Below are 21,422 nucleotides of genomic sequence, written 5' to 3'. Positions count from 1 at the left end.
CCGCCTGGGGCGGAGGAACGCGGGTTCCTCCAGCCCGGCTGATCCGGGCCGAGCCCAGCGTGCCCCGCTGCATCCGGTGGGAAGGGGACGGCGGGGCAGGCTGTGCGATTAGCTGGTGGGAGTTACTCTGTGCCCGGCGGGGAGGCGTGCGGGGCTGCGTTCCTGTCGGCGGGGCGCTGCGGCTACAAGTGGTGGGGAACTTCGACCGGGAGTTGTGTCCCGAGCGAGCAAGTGCGTTTCGATGTAAGGCCTGGGGTTCCGGCATCCTATAATTATTTCTTTTAGGTCTGTTTCTTTTAAGTTTGCGACTGGTGCGGGCCGAAATAGCCGTGCTGGCTCACGCCCTGGCTGGGTGCAGCCGTGGTAGTGAAAAGGTGCTTTGTAGCTGTTTCCAGGGGGAAGAAGTGAGCTGTGCTGTGTTAGTGCTCCGCTTCGGTACGGCACCACGCGTGTTCGCTCCTGGGCGGGGGCAGCGCGACTGGAGCGGTGCTTGGGACGCGGGTTCGGCCCGCTCTGCGGCTGTCGGGGGCTCTGCTGGTGCTGCTTGTCTCAGCCCGAGCACGACAGCAGAACGTGCAAGTGTGGTGTGGATTGAAATGGCAGCACGACTGAGCAGTGTGAGTGCATGTATTCCAAAAATGAAGCAGCAAAAATGGGTCACCCGGAGCAAGACTGTTCTTTGTGCTTCCGTGATGGAGTGTGTCTGACAGCAAGAGGTTCCGGTGTGCAAAACCCAGATTTATTGCTCTTATTAAAGATAGCGGCCATCGCTTCGGATTTACGTTTGTGAAAGGCAAAAGTGATTTATAATTGCCATAAAAACCTGAGTATGGATCTCAGGGAAGCAGCGTACACGGGTGGCAGAGGCATCCCACAAACCAGGTGAGCTGAAGTCTATGTGAGGTCTCAGCTCCAAATGCAGCGGGTGTTCTGCTCTCTTGGATTCCCTATGTCAGTAGGAAGCAAGGAGCTTCCTACACAGTTTGAGTGGAAGCCATCCCAGCAGAGTTTTAGTGATAGGGTTTAGCACAATTTCTTAAAAAGCTGTATGGTGTAGATCGGCTCCTAGCAGCAGGGGATCGTTTGGTGTGTGGGTGACAGTTGCTGCGTACCACATGGCTCGTGCATTAAGATCACTGCTGCCGTGCCTGGAGTACAAAGTTTCTGCTGTTCTCATGAAGGAGTTGCACGTGTTTGCCTGGCAGCAGAGCTGGGCCTCTAGGAGCCGTCTCTCTCTACAGCAGTACTGCTTATGTTTTGAGGCACGCTGCCTGTGAGCTAGGCACTGGTAGGTGTTCCGCTGCCGTGATAGCCTTCCAAAGTAAGATAACGTCAAGGGTGCTGGACTGAACACACAGGGCCAGATTCAAGTGCTTTCTTGATGAGTTCTGAGTTTAGCAGTTCATCTGAAGAGCATTTGAGCTGCTCTGTCCCATGTGTACGTATCTGTGTGGTGGAAAAATTGGTGAGTAACGTTTCTGCTTCCACTCAGGGAGGAGTACCTTGAGGTTGGGGTGTCACACGAGGCAGAAGGCTCTGCTGAGTGTTGTCGTCTTTTTCTCCGAGTCCTCTTTCTGCTGTGGCCTGTGCTGCCTGCTGCAGTGTAAAACATGTTGCGGGAAGTGATGTGGTCATGATGAAAAGGCCTGCAGAGGTGTTGTGGGAGACCTTTCTTGCAGCAATTTGTGTTCCTGGAATTACAGACACTCTGGGAGACCGAGTCTTGTTCTGCTGTGATACTATCAGCCTGCTCCCATCAGGACCACTGCTTTCTGCTTACCAGGCAGGTCAGGATGTTGTGAAGACATCTGTGTGCTGACGTACAGACCCAGCATTCTGCAGGAGGCTTTGTGTCTTATATTTGCGCAAGTGGGGCTTCTGTGGTGTTTTCATCTTTTACCACGTCAAGAAATAAAGGTGGTTTCAGTGAGCAGAAAGTTCTTCCCCTGAAGTAAGAGGACAGAAAGCTTAGACACTTTCTTAACAGTGATGTGATGGCATCAAAATGTACCTTTGGGTTACTGGGGGCTAGCAAGATAGCACTGCTCTAAACCTGACTGAGTTCTGCAAACCCAACTGATTTCTGTTGTGCTTCATATTAGGTCTCTGTAAAGGTGAGGGAGCACGGGGAGGTGCCTGGGTCACAGCTCTGGTATGACAGTCCAAAACATTCCCTTGACTCCTGTGGTGGGGGCAGAGCAGTGCAGGAAGGTATATGCCCAGGTGGGGGAGTGGGGGAAAGTTGGTTGCTGGGAGGGAGGGGGAGAGGTGTCTGCTAGTTTGGAATAGTTCTTACTAGAAAAAGAAATAGGCCAAATATTTGCCAGGATTTAGGGTGAGAATGGAGTATCCTGGAAATTCCTGGTGGTACAATTGAGGAAAGCCCCCGTTCCACTGCTGAATCTATGGATATTTTGGCAAGGTCCCGGTCCTGTTCCTCGGCTCAGAAGTGGCCATGTTAGGTGGGTATACCCAAGGTGACTTCTTCCCTGTGGTTCTGTACCTTTGTTGTTTTCTGCTCTCTAAGCAAAACTCCAGTGTTGTTACGTCTTTAAAGCTGTGCAGACATGTTCTGGTCCATTTTTGTATGGACTCACATCCATAGCCTTGAAAAATGCAGTGGTTTTTTTGGAAGGGTCAGGCAGGTTTTGTTGTGTTCACTCCTCTTGTGTAGCGCCTGCATACAACTACATGTTAAGAATAAATAAAAGCACTTAGTGCCTTAATAATAAAACCGCTTAATGCCTTTCTATACCCAGGCTGAGCAGTGCTCCCTACCCCCCCCAATTGTAATTGTGAGATCCCATTAGTCATCTCATTAGCAACTGTGCTCTTGGGTGCAGTCCAAGAGAGGTAAACTACATTGCCTCGCCTTGTGTTTACTGCTGGTGTCTGTACCCAGGCGGTCACTTAACGTTTATTGAGCATGTACTATAAATTCACACCCTGTCCTGCCCTGTGGTCACTTTGTTTGTATGCCCAGAGCTGAGCTGGTGTTCTGCAGCGTCTCCTTAACAGAAATACCATGTCTTTTTCTCCTTCATCACCAGTCTTTGCATTCACACTGACTATTCTGGCCTCAGTAGGGTAAGGGCATCAGCCTGCCCTGTGTCGTGGTACGAAATTGAAGATTGTTGTTGGAAGGTTCACTGCTGCCATTTAATCACTGCCTCAGGAATCAGTGGGTGTCACAGTTCAGGTAGCTCTTTGGAGGTGGCTGATTTATAAACAGCACTCTTTGCAGCCTGTGCTAGGAAAGGCTGCATGTTCCTTCTGAGAGATCACATCTCCTGCCCAGTTTTTGAGAAGTTAGCATCCTGTCCAGAATTCAAGCCTGGTCTTTTTGGGTAACAGTGTTTCTCTTGCCACAGGGTTGTTTTCCACAGCTGTTGCATCTTTCACTTCATTCAGCTGCTGATTGTGTTAAGTCCTAACACCTATCTCAGTGGGTTTTTCCTTGCTCTGAAGACTCCAGCAAGGGTGTTCAGTGATGAACATGCTGCAAGGTGCAGGGAAGGATGCATCCATTTTTCTCTTTTTCACACATTGATGTATGTTTTGGTCCATCTTGGGCTTTCATTTTTCTGACACCGTCATTTTTCTGACACTGCTGCCTAGATTGTACTTCACTTCTATGTAAAGGTTGGAAGTTTCTCTTAATAATTTGGTCATCGCACTGGGTTTGCTGTTGCTTGCCCACAGTTAGTGTTGCCCTTTCAGTGGGCATGTATTATTTCCCGATATCTTTAGCTTCCCAGGTGTTTTGTTCCTCTCTGACTTCTGTTATACGTGAAGAAAATGTGGTGTGTTAAAGCTTTATGCTTTTTCCCACTGCTCTGCTTCTATTTCTGTAAAAAGGCCAAGATAAACCAATTAAGTAGAAGAGATGATTTCTTCCCTCAGTGGAAACATACTTAGGTACAGGTCTTGACATCGGCCATAGCTATTATCTTTCTTCTCCCTGTGCTTCATCTGCCATCATCATCTACTGAGGAGGAGGCGGGAAGAGAAGTGGAGGGGCTCTGGCTGTGTGATACAGCGTTGCAACCTTTGAATGAATGGTATATCCCATTGAATGCTATTTGTGAGCAAAGGGTTCCAAGATCAAGCGTGCTAACCCTGAAGTTGGTTTAGACTCGCATCTTTATGTAAGGGCTTTTTCTTCAATGGTAGTGGAGAGCTCAAGCCAGAGAGTCGAGCCAACTATTGCAGCATCTGAACTCTAAACTGGAGAATCTTCGCATTGTCAAAGGCAGCCATCTAAGTACGTCTCAGGATGATTTAAAATGTGCTGATTTATGGCAGTGGTTATCAGATTTTCAGAGCTTCCTCATCGCTCCAAATGTGGCAGATTTGGGAGAGCAACTTTATTTTCTTGCTTTGTGACAGCTACGGCAATGTAAGAGGAAATTATGATAACGATATGGACTTACGTGCCTTTTCTCAAGGTGATGAATTCTGAAACAAAACTCTAGGGGGAAAGTACAGCATACGTTTTAAATATGAAGGTAGAATACAGCCCCAAATAGTTCCTAGGATGAATGGTACTGAAGGGAGATGCAACATATGTGAAGTTCAGTTGATAACAGAAAAATAGCTTTAATGTGGTGAAAAAGAGCAAACTGCCAAACATCCCCCACTCCACACACACCCCCATTCTTTTCACTGTCAAATTGTTTCCCTGCATGAATGACAGAATCAGGAGCACATGTGCACTTGCTGAATTACAGAGGGATCTGTTTTTTAGTATGAGGAAGGGCGATGCCTTCTATCCCATGACAGCTGTGCATGTGGCTGTCCATGTGCTCCGTGTGGTGGGCATGCTCTGTGAACCCAGTTCTCTCTTGGTTACTCGATTGGACATTTGTGACAAGGCTGAGGGGCTATCTAGCACAGTGAGAGTAGTAAGACATTTCATATTAAGTTGTGAAATGCGGAAAGAAGGTTCTTAAAAATAATTATGTATTTTTTTTTTTCCAAGAAGAATCATTTAGTAAGTGAATCAGAACCCATTCTGTTGGCATTCACCTCTTGAAGCAGAACTCTGCAGATACTTCAAGACTGACTTCTCTCTCTGGAGCAGAAAGATGCTGTGAAGGATTGATCCTGTTTGCATTTGGAGAGTCCAAGCCATGGCTCACAGACTGTGTTCTGTTCATCACGGTAGTTTCTGTGGCTTGTGGCTTGCTACTAGCTTGCCTGTTTCCCTGGGCACCCACTGGAGTGCTCCATGCCCAGCAGTTGGGCAGATGTTCTTGCTGGATGTGCAGTTTACTCAGTGTGCTATTGTGTGCCATTGAGCAGCTTTCTGCAAAACAGCTCTTGACTAGAGCAGAATCTGCTTGGAACTGAATCATTCAGAGAATCACAGAATGGCTTGGGTTGGAAGGGACCTCAAATACCCTCTAGTTTCAGCCCTTCTGCCAAGGTGGCAGATCAGGTGCTGGATCAGGCTGCTCAGGGCCCCGTCCAACCTGGCCGTAAACACCTCCAGGGTGGAGTATCCACATTCTCTACAGGCAGTCTGTTTAGTTCCTCACCACCCTCTCAGTGAAAAATATCCCCTGACATCTAATCTAAATTACCCCTCTTTTAGTTTAAAACCATTCCTCTTATGTTGTCCCTGTCTACCCACACTGCTAGCTCATGTTAAGGGCTACAAGTCTGTAAACGTATCTGGGATTGCCACACCCAAGTGCAATTTGGATTCAGAGGACCTAGAATAATCCAGGAATTCTAGATAGGTGTTTATCCTGATGTCTGGACTTGGTATTTTCTCTCCCAAGTGTATGTACATATTAGCAGAGGTGGATGTGTTGGGCACTTGAACCCCAGGAAAGGCACAGGGGAGCTGGATACCTCCTGATGGGTTTAGGAGCTGGCCTTATAGTGCCCCCTGTTCTGCTTCAAAACAGCATTAGTTGGAGGTTATTTCTTTACTCTTAACTGCGGGAAGTTGGTTTTGGTTCAGAGCAGAGACCTGAAAAGGCTTGTCTATTCACTTTTTTTTTTTTCCCCCCTCTTTCTCTTAACCAAAGCTCATTTGACTTATGACAGCACTTTTAATTTGCTATGTTTCTAAAGGAAACATCAGGGCAAGGTTCAGAATTGCATATTTATGTTTCTTGGCTAAGTGCGGATCTGAGAACCTGTTTTTCTTATTTCAGCAAAGGAGATTTTCTTGTCTTAGGTAGAGCATTTTTTTCTGTTTGTGGCTTTTTCCTTTCCAAAAAGAGCATGCAGTGGCTTACACTCGTCTGACCTTCTTTTGGGTGTGAAACTTGTTATTAACAGGTCCTAACCAGAAGTGCCCTCTTGGACTTCTCCTAACTTATACTGGTGTTCCTCCCACTGTGTAGTCTGGACTGGTGCAACTGTGACTATGCTGATACAGAAACATGGCTTTGGGAGCATCCTCGGGCTAGGAATTTGGACACCACAGGCATGTGCAAGGAGCAGTAGCAGATCCCTCATGGGTGCAGTTGCTTCTGCAGCAGCTTGTTGTACTGGCTGTCCTTCCATTTGCAGCATTGCCTGAGAGCATCCTTTTGGCGGACAGCTGTGAGGCTTAAAATGCAACACGGAGATAAGAGCATTGTGATTTGTTTTCAGGGTGGTGCTGGTAAACTTCCTGCTACTTGGTGGGAGAGATAATCCTGCAGGTTCAGGCTCCATTGTTGTAACTGGGTCTAAGGTGAATTTAAGAAAAATATTTTGGCTGAAAAAGCTTTTCCTCTCTGTTTTATCCAAAGGGAAAAATCTGTTTCGAGCCTGATATATTGCTCTCATTATTGAGAGATTCTGAATGGGACCTGAATCCATAATTACTTGCCTGTCCTTATCTGTGTGACACAGTGTTTTCCAGCTTGGTTGCTTGGGTTTTAGAATTGCGTGTCACAACGTGCGGTTTTAAATCCACGTATGCAGAAGTGTTTGATGTCAGAAGGGCAAACGGCATTTCCCTTGGGGTTCTTTTGGATATCAGCGTCCTTCTGACCTCTAAAGGACAGGGTTTGCTCTGCTTACGGAAAGCTCTTAGAGCTGCTGTTGGAAAGGAGAGCCAAGTGCAGAAGACGTTGCCGGGATGAAGTCTCACAGCATCTCTAGAGAGCTTTGTGTTGGAACAGAACCACAACAGGCCTTGGAAATTGCCTCCTTTTCCATGGGATGGTGGCAGACAGAGCTGCAGGTGTTATTCCTTCTGGACCTGGCTGGCAGGCTGTCCCTCTTCTGCCCACACATTGCATAGCGGTGAATGTTTGCTACCTTGCTTGGCTGAAGTACTGAAGCAGTGCCTGGAGCTCAGGGCTTCCATGCTGCTGTCTCCATCAGAAATCCTTCTAAGCCTCCTTCAGCTTCCTGCTCTCAGCCCTCATGGGAAGCTCCTTCTTTCCCTGCTCTTCCAAGGAATTTTTACAAACAAATCAATAGCTGTCTAATTATGACAGAAGGAAAGAGGCAGCAGTAATGTCTCCATGGCTACCTAAAAACTACTTGCAAAATGCAAATGGAAGAGAGTGCCCTCCAATTATCTCTTACGTTCCTTGCACGCAGACTGAAAATCGTTTGCATTAGTTAAGTCATTGTTGCACGCTTGTCCAGCATTTGATTACTGCAATAAATTTCTGTTCTTTTAACCTTGCGAGGCTGAAAAAACAAGATGTTTTAAATAGAAAACTAACTGACCTGAACTCCTGCTAGATGAGCTGATTGTAAGTGCTCCAGCTTAATCCAGTTTTTCTCCTCCTTTCGTGTTCCATGTAGCATCTGAAAAGAGACAGCTTGTGGCAAATTAGCTAGGGTAAGGCTACAAAAAGATTGAATTATTCCTGTTTGAACAGCTCCCAGCATGCGAGCACTTGCTGGCTGATTTGTACATAATCTGTATCTTGGGTGAGCTTGCCAGAGCTGCTGCGATTGAGGGGAAAGTAAATAATTTCCAACTGGAAACCTTGCCTTTGATGTAATGATAATTTATTCATTCATTGGTGAAAATACCACCGAGATACGGTGAGCGGGAGTCGCGGTGAGCATTTGTTTGTGTTCTGACAACAAATGCCTGGGCCCGTTTTGTTTGGTGAAGAAAAAGCAAGTGACGTCCTGTCCTGTGCTGTTCTGGAAAGTCACTTTGCTCTCAGTGAAATACAGCACTGGTAGGAAAATGCAGTTGTCAAAGCATATGTGAGGTCGCACTGCGCGCGCCGTTGTTCTGCGTGCTGCTCTGCTCCTACTTCAGGGCATGGCACAAAAATAACAGGCTGCAGAGCTGGGTCTGCCGTGGTTAGGCAGGGCTAATTGTACTGTCAGACATCTCTAAGTGCAGAAGAAGTTGGAACAAGATAATGTTTCTGTAAGGACTTGCCTCAGTACGCTGATTTATTGCAGTACCTCTTTGGGAGGGGAGGGACTGGACAGGGAGGGAAGTTGCAGTGTTTGGCAATAGCTGAGGATCGGATACCCGGTCGTTTAGGACAGTGCTTCCAGCTGAACTGCTGCTGCTAAACTGGAATTTGATCGTGATATTGCAGTTAATTCCTCTTTGTACAAAATGTGCTATGCCATTTTTTTGTGGCTGTGGGGATTCAGGCCTAGCCTCATTGTCGCATGCAGTGGAGTCCTGCTATGCCTTACCCTGAAAAGTGAGGAAGTGTCCTATACCCTGACAACACCTGATACTGTCAGGGGACCAAAACTGAAACAGTCGTTCAGACTAATGCTTGATTAAAAACAGCAAAGGAGGCCCTTCCACTTTTGTACCGGACGTGCTTACCTTGTTGGTTACCTTTCTCTCTCCCTTGCACGCTAACAACACTGTGCCAGTGTCCCTGGTCCTATTTGCTGCTCCTGAAATCAAGGAGAGGATCCCACTCTGGTCAGCTCGGAGTCCTTCCTTTAACCCTTCCTGTCCAACTTGCATGACAGGGCCCTGAGGCAAGGGCTTCGTCTCCCATCTCTGCAGCTTCCCATCTGCATTTCGCCCGTGTTTACACAGAAGTGTGAGGGCAGCCAGAGGTTCTGCGGAGCCTGATAGAAGCCATACGTGAGATTAATCCCAATTAAATTATGTTACGCCTTCCACGGTAAACAGGAGATTCAACATATTGCATAGCTTTAAGACTAAGAAGTATGTGAAGCCAATCCTCCTCCAACAGTTGGCTGTGCCTGTTCAACTTCACGAAGCTCAGAGACGAGCCAGCGCTCCGAGTTCACTGTGTGGGCGTTTGCAAGAAGTAAAGCTCCTTGGATGGGTTTATGGAGGAGGACTGTGGGTGCTGGGAGGTGGAGTGGTGTCTGAGATATGAAGTAAGGTAGCAAAACAGAGCACAGACCTGCTCAGCACGAGGTTGTGGCTGTGGGCTCGTGTGCTCCTCCCTGCAGCACGGGGAGAGGCCAGGTTGCATGCCTCAGGCCATCCTGGAGCTGGTTAGCCTGCCTGGTGGGAGCTTGTTTATCATCTGGATGAGTGTGCTTTATCCTTGTGCTTGATAGTGGCCGAGCTGGCAGCAGAAACCTGGCACGGACTGCGCAAGCTGGGGAAGCTTTCTGGGGCTGCCCGTGGTCCTGAGCCTGTTGGCCAGCAGTTGGGTAAAGTTGTGGAGGAGTGTCCAGCAGGAAGGACAGCCTCAGTGGCCAGCAGGATTTCCCCTGGATGGGATCCGGGTCACCCTGCACTGCCGTAGTAAGGTTTCAAACTGCACATCAGCAGGGGAGCACGACAGTCTGGTGGAGGGAAACAAGCATGCAACCCATCTGTGAGGCTATGCGGGCTGAGGGCAGCTGTGATCCCACACCCATAGTTGAGAAAAGGAGCAATTCTGTGTTGCACAGTGGAAATCACACGTTGGCTTTTCAAGCACGCTTCTTAGGAATAAAGGACAGAGGAAATGCTGCTGAAGGCGAGGAAGGAACGTGCCAACTCTGTCCCATGTACTGGCGGGGTCCCTCCTCCCTTTCACTGCTTGCTCAGCATATGAGCATGTTAACTACTTGTGGTGCATTTCCAGAGAAGAGGCTGCCTCTCAGGGCTTCCTTCCTATTGTAACTCATGTATGAGGTGGATGCAGATGCTTCGCTGCAGGCGATGATTCATGTCCAGCTGTGTGCATACAGAGGGAGAAGTGTTATTTTGGCTTCTACGATGACAACTTCCTAAAAATAGTCTGACGCCATGGACTTGGCAGCAAAAGGAGTTGTCCCCAAAGTCTTACTTGATGCATCTTTCTGATGGCGTGCTGTGCAGAGCCCTTGCTATGTACAAGTGCTAAGTGAAAGCAGTGTGTTTTTGAGGAGGCAGAGCTGAGGCTGTCACGCCTGGCATTGCCATTATAAGGTCAGTATGGCAAGAGGGGCTAGGACCTCTGGTGGCCAAGGGCTGGCTTCATTTCCAGACAACAGAGTAAGGCTGATCACTGTTAGCTTGCCTTCACAAGGCTGTGCTGGCTGCAGCTTAGCTGGATTGTGTGAGCTTGTACCCAGGGACAAGGAGGGTTGAAGACTGAGAATCAACTGTGACTTCGAGCAGAGGGGGGTGGCTCTCAGCTGTGCTCTTGTGGTTGTGTTCTGTTCATTGACTGCGTGGCTGGGAATAGTAAGCAGTGGTGTTGGATTTCTGGACAGGCTTTTGAACAAGAGCTTGCCTCCAAACACTCTGTAAACCACCTACTGTAGTTCAGAGTGCTGGTTTGTTGTTTTGCAAATTCAATTGTTGAAGAGCTCTTAGGAAATTAAAAGATGCCATGTGTTAATTCAATTTCCTGCATAAGACACAAGCTTACATATTGGAAAGAAGCATTGCAGATGCTTAATCTGGGTAGAAGTACAGTTTCCTTGTGTTTGTATGTGCAATACTCAAAGGCTTCCAATGGCATAATGAACAGGGAGAATGCATAAAAATACACACCAGAACCCAATCCTATAAAACTGGTCTATTTTAAAGAAATAACCTTGTTAGTGGGGAGCTGAATTATGAAAAACAGTCAAAAGAAGAGTGGAGAAAAACATTTTTTGGGGGGTGACGTTACTTTTCATCATCTTTTAAATGAGATTAAAGCCATTTTGCTTGTGAGCCATCAAGATTCAGTGGTGATTTTGTGAGCGTAAAGGCCATTATTTGGGCTTCCTGCATGGGTTCAGAGTTGAGGGATCCTGATTCAGGACATAATGGCTGCTTGCCTTAGGCAAGTGTAATTGTATATAATCATAATTAAAAAGGCTTAGTTGCTTTCTGAATTTGTCTACAGAATATGTGGTTGTTGTTCCTTCCAACCTGTGCCCATGTTGGGGAAAACATTAGGGCAAACTTGCAGGACGTAAAGATACCCTAGTGCTGCCTGCCCCTTTGGTGTCCCTGGAATGCTCTTAGTTGAGCTGTTGCCTCTGTCTCTCTCTAACACAAATTGAAAGAGCCATACTCCAATTAGAGATGCAGATGGGAGGTCAAGCTAGGGGCACCGCTTCAGTTAAATTTTTCAATGTATACAAGCTCTCTGCTAATTAGTCTGTTTATCTAAGTCCTGCAGCAGTTTTGTGTATTTGTTGTGTCGTTTTCCTCCTCAAAGTCTGTCTCATTTCAGAAGTGGCTGCCTATCAATAATACATCAAGTGGTGCTCCTCAGGCTGTGTGTGTTATAAAATGTATTGTGAGTATAGCTGCTTGTATTGCTTCCAAACGCTTTTTATAGGAAGGGCATGAAAATACGACGTGGTAAATCATGAATTGAATTCACTAGAGAGTAATACCGCTGTTAAATATACCCAGCGTGACTGAAGCTGGGAGCAGGGGTGGTGTGTGTACATTATCTACTTAGTGCTCGCTTAGCCCTGTGCTGTGGAAGAGCTTTCCTGTCGCTTGTCCCTGCCCCATGCTTTGCTCTGCGTTTGTCCTGTGGGAAGCAGTTACTCAGTCCCCTTATGGATGAACGTTTGGGTGGGCACCTTTCCAGGACCTTTCTGAACACTACCCACAAGCGAGACCCTGCTCTGCATCCCATCCTGCTCATCTGAGCCCCTTTGGGTTCAGCACTCTGCTCGCACAGTGAGGGTGGCAGAAGCTGTTCCAATGGGGTGACCTCATTTTGCCAAGCTTAATGTTACGGGTCACAGGAAGTACCACTACACTGCTTGGTTCTTCCTTGTTGTTTAAAAGGAGCTCTTGGGAATAAAGGCTCTTTTTGCTTTATTTCTTTGTTTTCTGTCTGCTAATAATCTTGGCTGCTTGTTTTCTATCTTCCCCTTTCTTAAAAAGACCAGGAAAACAATGGCTTCTTTTTTTTTTCTGAAATGAGTTTGCTTCAGTGTCTGTTGAACTAATAAATCTCCTTTTGCTTTTTCCTGGATTAAAAATACCCTTAGTTGGAGGGAAACAATAAATTTGAAGTAAAGAAAATTATAGCTTGACCTTTCTTCGTTAGGAGAAGACTGTTGTAATGTAATGGCTACCGGGAGGACCAGCGAGATAAACTGTATGGGCCTGAGGCCTTTTGTTTGTCACTTTCCTGGCTCTGCTATCCAGAAAGCCCTATGCTGAGCCAAAATCAGTCCCTGTGGCTACGTGGAGCTCTAAGCTTGTTTACGTGGCCGCTCATCCAACCATCATCCCTGTTGTGTGTAGGCTGAGTGACGCGGGACAGCTGGTGAGGGGATGTGACAGAGCTCCCTGCTCCTGCACCTGACCACGAGCAGTTCTACCCCATGGGTGCCGGCTGTGCACATCTGGAGCTCAGCCTGCTCTTGCCCTATTTCCTCCCCTCCAGACGAGTGTGAACAGGAGTGCAGAGGGATGGATCCCAGCCTGGACCTTCTTGAGGCTCTGGGGGGTGGTCACGCAGCCCTTATCCTTCTTTGGCCATCCCACTGGCCTGCTGGCCCTTCTCTGCCCCACCCTGCCCCTTCAAATCATTTCAGGGATAATTATAGCTGCTCAGAAAAGCAAACAGCTCTGGCTGTTGGGTTGGTGGTTACCTTGCATGTCGGGATCATCTTCCCTTGGAGTTCATGACTAGACTGTGTTTTCACAACTTCTGTAAAAAAAAAAAATCTGTCTGACCTGAAAGAACCTAATGAAATATTGAAAATTGGTTTAGCCCTACCCAAGCACCGTCTTGTGTGCTTTGATAATATGCAAGTGTTACAGTCAAAATTCTGGGGCTAAGTCAGTGTTGGCTCAAGCAAATAGGTATTTGTTCCATTAAGTCAGTGCTACAACCCTGTCAAAATTCCCCTCGAGTCAAAACTGTCTCCTTTATGTTTAGACAAAGAAAATGCTTGCTGTTAGCAGACCACATTGATCTGTTCTCTCTCCCTGTCTTGACTTTGCTGCACCTCATTTAGGCCTCAAACCAGGTGTTACCTTGTTTCAGCTCTTTGTGTTGTATGATTGCCGCAGAGGAAATCTAGGATGAAATCCTCAACCTGCAGCAAATCCGATGGAGCACGTTGTGGTAAAGTGCCCTGCTTAAGCAGGGAGACTCATAGTGGCTCACAGACCCTATAATAAGACTCTGAGGTTGGGTTTTGCAAAGCTTAGCCTTCAAAAGCATTTCTTGTGCCTTCGTGTATTTTTCTTTCTGTACTAACAAAGCTTATTTTTAACTGTATCAAAGTCCTTGCATGGAAGTTCTAAGATTACCTGTGCATTTATTAGCACTGACTTCACAGTGTGGGATTTGCATAGGCTTAACAACCCTGCACTGTACTATTTTAATTAAAAGTAATAGGGCCTTTGGATAGGAAATCAAATCCTGAGTTGTTAATACGGCGCAGTTAAGTTTCTCTGTGCCTAGCTAGTAATAATACAAAACTCACTGCACTATGGAAAGGCTGTTTGGAAACCTGGAAGCATAGAAGTGTGTAATGGGATTTTTGCAAATGCTATCTGAATTGTCCTGCTATTAAACAACAGTTTTCTTCCCTTTTATGTCAAATAGCACTATTTTTTGCGGGTAGGTTTTTGGAACTATAGCCTGTTCCTTTGCTTGGGGCTGAATTGGTTTTAAGCAGGTAGAGCAAAGAGGTTTGCATGTAATGAGGCGCTGGAAGCCAGCAACAGGGTTTCCCTTCTTGGTGAGCGCAGACACGGCGTCTGAGGGCTCAGCAAGGACAAGGGCTCAGCCACGAGCTAAACAGTCCATCATGGGTACTTTACAGGGAAGGCTGGATGCCAATCTGTATCTCTATTTTAGCCTGCCTGCTAGGGAGTGGTAGCCACTGTAGGACAGTGATTATTTCTGTAGTGACCTTTCTGGTACCCAGAACATCTAGTGTCTAATAAAAAGCTGAAAAAGCTAATTTGAAACTGGCGTTAAAGTGTGGGTTGTGTGCACAGGATCACAGTCCTAGTGTAGAGAAGGAGTTCTTTATGTAGGCTGTCTTTCCTTGCTTTATTTAAGGAAGAAATCACAGAATTATAGAATATCCCAAGTTGGAAGGAGCCCACAAGGATCATTGAGACCAACTCCAGGCTTCACAAAGAACCACCATAAATCAGACCATATGACTGAGGGCGTTGTCCAGATGACCACAGGGGAGCCTGTGCCAGTGCCTGACCACCCTCTTGGTGAAGATCCTTTTCCTGATATCCAACCAAACTTCCCCTGTCACAGCTTCATGCCATTAAGTTTGTGAATTTCTTTTGGCAAGAAATGCCAGGCAAATTTAGGGATGTAAAGTCTCCTCAATTACTCCTCTTTTCCACACAAACTGCCTTGAAACATTGTGTTTCCATGATACCTTCTTTTCTAGCAACCCAATGTGTCTGGCTTCATAAAGAACATCTGAAAGAAATTTTGGGAAAGGAGGGCCATGGAATAAACAGCAAATAACTTGATGGCTTTGTCTCGTTTTATTACCAGGGGAAAAGAAAAGTGATTGCTATTCTGCAATTTAGACTACACAAGAAATTCTTTATAAAGATTATAGTAAGTGCCCTCATGAGTAACAGTCGGTGATGCAGGGGGAAGGGGAAGTGCTTTGTGGGGGCTGCATTACCGTCAAGTACACCATAATTGCAGTAGTTTAATGAGCCTGGTTGGAGCTGCAGTGAACTGTCTGGCTAATTTCAGCTTGCTGATCTCAGCCTGTGGATCCCCATCTTACATGAAGAAATGGGGAGAGGATGCATTTTAAAAGGTGGTGTTGCATGTTGGCAACTAACCAACTAAATATGAAACATTTATCTACTCAGTGAAAATGCTGTGTGTGAAGTGGGAGAGTTAATAGGGCTGAGTTCATGGGTGAAGGTAGCTGCTTTCGGGGGTCAGATGTTCCCAGTCAGCTGATGTGTTTTTCAGCTGTGGTTCACTGGGGGTTTAGGGCTCATCATGCTTGTTGGATGCCTTTGTGTCCATGCTCAAGCTCTGTCTCGTTCCCAGCCCCTGTGTTTCTTAGCTTGATGCCATAAACTTTGTGTTCTCTTTCTCTGACACACTGCAGTGCTTGACACGGAGGCTGAGCTTTAGGTGCCAGCACACAGCTATTAATAAAAGGAGCCAGACTATCACAGCTGAAGAGAGAGAGATCATCTCATCACAGGGCAGATCCGGTGACAAGGATCAGTGCTTTTTTCACACTGCTGTAAGGATGCATGTTGCTCTTGTTTCACCTGGGGCATTTACTGCAAAGCAGTTAAGGCTGCTGTGGCTGTCCAGTCCTCCTGGCTGTGGTTATGTGCAGCTCCAGTACGTATGCAGGGATAAAATGCACGCTGACATGTGGGCTATCATCCCAAGGAAAGTTTGCATATTAATACTGTGGAGAGGGTGTAATCATTCTGGGCTTGATATGATAACGGAGAAGGGAAGAACAATTTTTCATCTTGTTGCTTATCCCCAAAGTCTTTTGCTCTGCCAGCAACTTTTCTGTCTCTTGAAAATGTGTTCTTGTTCAAAAAGGAACATACAGCCATCTGTTTCTTGAGCACGATCAAACGGGTTTTAAAAATCTTCTCTTGAAAGTATGTTCTTATTCTTCCTGATTTAATTACAGGCTACATTTCCTCCAAACGTGATAACTAAATGGTAGAGCTCATCTTTTTCCCTCCCCAGTCAGTACAGGCACCACTTCATTGGTATTTTCGTTCCTGGTCGGTTTGGTCAGTGCTTCCTGGGTATTTTCCCTGGGTGAAAAATAGTTGTTCTGTTGTTGCAAAACACTGACCTCTCTAAGGAAGGAGAGAGACCAATAGCTGATGAAGTTTTTCCTCTGAGGATAACACATTGTAATTGCCAGTGGCATCATTCTTGCTTGCTCCTTAGATGAAGTGCTCTAATAGATTGATTATGATAAAATCAATCTTGACTAGAGAGGGTTGGTAGTATTAGTGGGGAGGAGGTATTGGCATTCTGTTTTCACATTACAGAAACGTTTGTAGGAATGAATGCAAATAAAACCTCTATTTATGCTATGCTCTGCCAGGTATAGAGGGGGTCTAGGCCAACCTGGTTTGCCGGTATAGATGGAATGTGCGTGGGTGCTGAGCCCTGACTGGCCCTGTAGAGTGCTTCCGTACCTGCCCCGGGGCACCTCTGAGAGTGGCTGCTGCTGGCCCTCAGTCTCCCCAGCTTCTGAATCAGGGATAATTTGATCATACTTCTGACCCCCAAGTAGCTGCCAAGGCTTGTTGATACTGAGATGGCAAGCAGCTGCCACCTAACTATTCATTAGGCAATGCAGTTGGCAAGATCTTGATCTTGACAGTTTTTTTCTTCTCTGTGGATGTTTGTAGCACTGTGACTGATGATCCTTTTCTTTTGACATCTTTGTTGCCACTATCTATCCTGCCTCTGATCTCCAGCATCCCTCCTCCCTCCTTGTTGGCTGAGTGTGTGGTTTCTCTGCTGTGTTTCAAAATGTCTGCGCAGCAGTCAGCAGGCATGCTGGGTGTAGGTTAGGGTTAGGGTTAGGCCTGCCCTGTCCTTGTGCTGGCAGGCCAGACACTGGGATTAGCAAAGCCAAGCACTGCTGAGCTTCTGCAGCAGATTTTAGCATTATGTGAGGCTGCTTTGTATGCTTGTCCTCTACCTACCTGTGTGCTAATGTCATATTCCCGAACATGTGGGAATGTGACATCTAGATCTCTTTTTCTTCTGCCAAACATAGTCAAAAGTGACTACCGACTCGAATGTTTAACAGGGTGAGGACTTATAAACAACACTAACATATACATTCATTTTCCTTAAGATTCCAAGCCAAAAATATGTGGTGAGGGTTTTATTCTGCAATCATGTGCTTTAATACTGTGTGGAACAATGTGATTAGTAGAAATAATATTCTGAGGATTATTTGCAGTGCATATGGAAACACATAATCTGAATCCTGTTTGCGTATATATTAACAGCTTAAAAGGGCTGAAACAACTGACATGTTGTATAGAGAAATAGCAAAGTAAATGTATGAAACTTGCTTCTGTAGCTGGCAAAGCATCTAGTTATGTTTATCTTAATTTTTAGGGTTTTTTTCCTTGAATCATTTGACTGTCTCTTCTTGATAAGAAAGGCAACAATGACAAAAAAAAAAGTTTTCTTCTTTTTCTTGGTAAGTGCTTTGGTTTTTTGCTGTTTGCATAGCTTCTGCCTCACATCTTGGCTTTGGAAATGTAGAGCTTGAGTATATGTGCCTCATGAACAGGGTTTCAGAAGTTTGTGGTTTTGGAGCTACTTACGTTCCATCTAGGAATGGCAAAGTATCATTAGACTTCAGAGCGCAGGATGCCTGTAACAGGTGAAGGGCTGGCATCTTTCTGGAAAATGTTACTGCAAACCCTGTATGTGAGCCCAGATCCCTTTCTGTCAGGGGAGTGTTTTGTGCTTATTTCTTATAGAAATACTTTGAATGATCCAAGGCTGAAGCTGTCCCATAAGTTTTCAACCAGGAGGGATGTGAAAGCTTTTCCTAGCTCTTGCCTTTGTAGAAGAATAAACCCAAACCAGTGCCTTTGAAATCCCTTTGAGAATAATCTGTGTTTAGTGATAGTGATGTTACATCCCATTGCCATTATCTTACCCTTAAAAAAAAAAAAACAAAACAATTGTCTCTAGGAAAGCTGCTGCGGCCTTCTGGCCTCCAGCACCAGGGCCACCTGAGACACAGTGGGCAGCCGGTGTCACCTCAGAGGCAGGGATCTGGAGATGGCAGCGTGCGCCAGCTTACCGTGTGGTTTACAAGGTCAGTGAGTTTGGTCACCTTTCTGCTAGCAAACTTGACAGAACTACAAAAGAGACAGAATCCTGGCGAGCAGTTTTTGTTGGTATTGAATTCGTCCTGTGGAAAATTGAATTATCTCATTTCTGATTGCACAGACTTCTTATCACACCACTTCCATAAGACAGGCGCTGTGCGCATGGGATCTTCAATTAAATTCAAAAAATAATCTCCCATGTCTTTCAGCTATTTCCATATCCCCCAGTGATGGACTTCTGTTTTCACAGGCCGCAGCCTTGCTTTGACTTGCAGAATTCAAGCCAAGAGCTGACAGAAACTGTGCGTTGTGGGGCTCTGTTCATTGACTCAGTCAGTGATTAATACAAAATTAGTCATAGTCTTAAAATTCTTCCTTGCCTAGATCACGTCTAGTTCCACTTCAAATCACTAACTTAAAAGAGTTTAAAGGTGTTGTTTAAACCTTCTGCAGTTGTAATTTCGTTATTTGTACTGTTTCTTGCAAGCGCTTTCTTAAATTATCTATCCAATATTCTCCTCTGACTCAGAAGATTATAAATATTATTTATAATGAGCCCAAAAAGTGTTAATTTGCTGTGCCCACTGGATGTGTTATGTGTCCTTATAGTGGTAGTATGTTGAGTCAGTGGCATTTGTGTTTGTTTGTTGTTTAGATTCACCATTTGGTGGTAGGAAATGTTGCATGACATATCAGCTGCTTGGGGCACCGGGGTTAACCATGTGGTCAGTTTGCTCAGGTCCCTTAGTATTCACTTTGGGCTTCTGTCTGGGCCAAAAACTCTCAGGTCTGGATGGAAGCTTTGTTTTTCAGCCCATAGCTGGCTCTTGCAGACTGCACAAGTACAGATTCAAGTTTCAGCTGTGGGTGCAGTAATAGCCAAAAGCAGACTGGTTTGTTAATGTGGATGCTGTGTGTTTATGTGCGCATCAAAAATGTACAGCCTTCTAGAAACCAAAAATAAAGAGCTGAAATAACTGCTTTTGTATGTTTTGTTTAAGTGCGGCTCATCTGTCCCACTGTTAATAAGAGATCAGTTATGTGATCTGCAGCAGCTGAGAAACGTATGCAGGGACAGGATGATTTAAATGTGAGAGAGATTGGGTGTTGATAGATGATACTTGGTGTGAATAGGTGATGTATACAAACGAGGATGGAATTATTCAAGCTGTAGCAGTAATTATTTCAGATTCAAACTAGCCTTTCCTAAAAAGCCTTTTACAAAAAATTATACCATAATTGTTCCAAAGTGAAAGACATAAAATCATAGAATATTTGAAGTTGGAAGAGACCCATAAGGATCATCAAGCCCAACTCCTGGCTCCACAGAGGACCACCCAAATCAGACCATGCATCTGAGAGCGTTGTCCAGACACTTCTTGAACTCTAGCAAGCTCAGTGCTCTAACAGCTTCCCTGGGGAGCCCATTCCAATGCCTAACTACTCCCTTGGTAAAGAACCCCTTCCCAGTATCCAGCCCAAACCCCTGTCAGAGCCTTGTGTCATCCCTCGGGTTCTGTTGCTGGTCACCAGAAGCTCCTGCCCTTCTGCTCCTGCTCATGAGGAAGCTGTAGGCTGTGATGAGGTCTCCCCACAGTGTCCCTTTCTCCAGGCTGAACAAACGAAGTGCATCAATGACTAACCCCTGGAAAATCAGCGGGTTCCCAAATCATTCAAAGTGTGTTTCTTCATTGCTTTGCTACATGACTTCAGATCCCCTATCCACCTCACCAAGGCAAGATGACTGGATATAAGTATCTTGCACTGGTGACTTCGTTAGAAATGTATATATTTGTTAATATTTCTTCATAAAGTTTTGAGTCAAGTTATGCATAGTAGCTATTGATTCATTCTTTAAAGAGAAAAAAAGAAAAAATGGTCTGTTGGCATGGAATAATGACAGAGTTCACAAGAACCGAACATGCTTCTCAAGAAAGAATCTTCTCAGCGTAAGCTTTTATACTCAGTGTAAGCTAAGTATTACTGTAGGGAAGGCTGAAAGTTCTGCAAAAGTGACTTGTAATGTATTCAGGTCTTTTGGAAGCCAAAGAGTCAGGCTGCAGAAGCTTTCATGCAGGTCTGGACAAGAAGGAGCTGTGCCTGCACAGGAGCTGCTGGCTGCTTTGCGAGCCCTAGTGGAGCTACAGCTTGGCCAAGCTGCTGCATGTGCCTCTGGGCTCTCACAAAGATGTCCTGGCTGCAGCTGGATGGTCAGGCTCTCCTTGCAGACTGAAGGAAGCAGAGCACTCAGTTGAGCTTTCCTGCCCGGAGATGTGTGTGTAAGACAGGACGGGCCAAAGAGGCTGCTTCTTGGCACCTCTTGTGGCAGGCTTGCTGCAGAGAGGGCTGACTCTCTGGAGAGATCCAAATGAGACATCAGAAACTTTCTCAACCTCACTCTGAGGGGCCAAGAGATTAGGATGTGCACAGAGCTGCTTGCAACTGGGGAAGCCTCAGCTGTTGTCAGAGGTTTTCCGAAGAAGCAGCTGTGCTGCTTCAGGTTGGGAGTGGAGTGTATTACAAATGATACCTTCTCTCGTTGAAAGGCTGAAAGTCTGAATATCCCCAGTGGGTTTAAAGAAATGCTCCCTGTCTGTGAAACTTTGGCCACCTTATTTTACACTGTCCCCTGCTTCAGGATGAGCTGTGTGGCCTGGCTGATGTCAAATCCATCCCCCTTATGTGCTTTGTTTGTCTGATTTCTTGGTGCTGAGAGAGCCCTGTCTGTAGCCCTGATAACTTAAGTTGCTACATCATGTTGACCACATACATCCTCAAGTGGTCCAAGCACAAAGCCTTGTTGTCCTGAGCAAGGCTGGTCTCTGCGTTCAATTCAGGCTTCCGCATGTAGGAAGCTCAGCTTGTGAAGCGCTTTGGTGTGTGAGGGGGTGGTGGGAAGTAATGAAATGCAAGCTGCCTTGAGTTATGCTGCCTGCAGAAGATGTCACATGATTTTCCTTAAAATGTAGGAAGGATGTCATAGTGGCTTTTTAATTTATACACAAACACCCCGACATGAAGCAAGTGTGTGGGAAGGAAGAGTAATTTGAATTGTGCTGTGATTGCTTGGGTCCGTGTCACAGAGGCGTTTTGAGTAGAAGAGTGATGTTCTTTCAGATCTTGTAGCTCAAAGCCCTTCTTCTCTTGTTCAGAAGTGTTTAGGGAAAACTGATCTTTATTTATATCTAGCAAAGAGCATAAGGAAGTCAGATTATTTCCTTGCAGTGCACCAGATTGGATTCCTCCAAGA

At 45.8% G+C, this 21,422-nt stretch overlaps 1 protein-coding gene across 10 annotated transcripts in view; it reads left to right on the top strand.

Moving 5' to 3' along the window:
- Window positions 1-224: 224 nt before the first annotated feature.
- Window positions 225-21,422, top strand: part of PPFIBP1 (PPFIA binding protein 1) — a 103,262-nt gene continuing 82,064 nt past the window's right edge. For all 10 annotated transcript variants that reach the window (XM_031555213.1, XM_031555208.1, XM_031555207.1 and 7 more), the window contains exon 1: window positions 225-243. The gene's annotated coding sequence lies outside the window, so the exon portion shown is untranslated. The remainder of the gene's footprint in view (window positions 244-21,422) is intronic.

Source organism: Meleagris gallopavo, chromosome 1, assembly GCF_000146605.3.
Source record: "Meleagris gallopavo isolate NT-WF06-2002-E0010 breed Aviagen turkey brand Nicholas breeding stock chromosome 1, Turkey_5.1, whole genome shotgun sequence".
Classification (NCBI taxonomy): domain Eukaryota; kingdom Metazoa; phylum Chordata; class Aves; order Galliformes; family Phasianidae; genus Meleagris; species Meleagris gallopavo.
This window is presented reverse-complemented; position numbering and strand designations above follow the sequence as displayed.